This window comes from Cucurbita maxima, unplaced genomic scaffold, assembly GCF_002738345.1.
Source record: "Cucurbita maxima cultivar Rimu unplaced genomic scaffold, Cmax_1.0 Cma_Scf00154, whole genome shotgun sequence".
NCBI lineage: Eukaryota > Viridiplantae > Streptophyta > Magnoliopsida > Cucurbitales > Cucurbitaceae > Cucurbita > Cucurbita maxima.
The window spans coordinates 60,883-62,162 of NW_019272170.1; positions in this window are offsets into that span (position 1 = coordinate 60,883).

Consider the following 1,280-nt stretch of genomic DNA (forward strand, 5'->3'; position numbering starts at 1 on the left):
TATTGCGATATAGTACATGATATGTTGATGACATGATGTATGTATGATATGACATAATATGACATGTTGCACGATATGAATGATATACGACAAAAATGTGTGGACATAATGCACAACCCCAATTTATGTAAGGAAACTATAATAAAAATTATATGATATGAATGAAAAATGGAAGGGGTTGTCTTTCATGATAATTGAATAAAAATGTTGGAATCTCATGCATCATTGTATGTTAATGCATCCAGGAATATCCCTCTTTTACGATGATACGAACACGTACATGACGAGGCAGAAAAATGATCATTATGTTTATTATAATACTACGACAGTCGCTATGTCTGACGGTGTCCGACATCAACACCTCTAGAGAATACTCGTCTAACCATGAAAGGGGCCTAGGAGGTGTGCGAACCGACTGGTGGGTTCATACTCGCAGGTGTGGATCGTTTGTAGAACAGTAAATACACTTCCCATTAACTCGTTTAGTATAGACACATAAGGAATATAGACTTTTACAACATGTCCTACACATGATTGTATGTGTTTGCATCTAACCCCAAGGTCACTTACTGAGTATTGCTTATAATACTCATGTCACGTGCTACTGCTATTTTAGGTAAAGACAAGACACCTCTATACAACTAACAACTACATAGCCGTTGAGACCATGAAACATGCAAAGGGTAGTAGTATTTATTTTCTTAGAGTTAGATTAGAATAGAGTGTTTTTAACTACAATGCTAATTTATTTTATTTAATATTTTGTTGTGTCGTTTTAAAGATGTTTTTGAACACGTAACTCTATTGCAGTGTTTTAAGATGAAGTCTAAATTTTATGATAAAGTTTAAACGCTTATTTCTTCACAAAATGATTAAGTTATGATTACGATAGTGACTCTAGGTAAGTAAAAATCTACGGTCGTTACAGTATTCTTGTTTGAATGGAAGGATATGCTCCTTGTATTAGAAATTTATGTCAGATGGGTAAAAATTAAGTTACAAAGTTGAGAATATATGAAGTTCTATAAACCATTAAGTATTAAATAATTCTTGGCTTTTGAACTTAAAGTATTAAACTTCTAATTTAACATTCAAACTACAATTATTTTTTTTATAAATCGCCATAGAAGTTGAATATCGATAATAACTTTTTTTTTATGTTGTATATTATACTTTCAATGGTTGATTTTTTTTTTTTTTTTTAAACCTATCAATTATATAAATGTAGATATATATATATATATAAAGAAGGCGTGGTTGAAAATTTTGCATCATGCAAC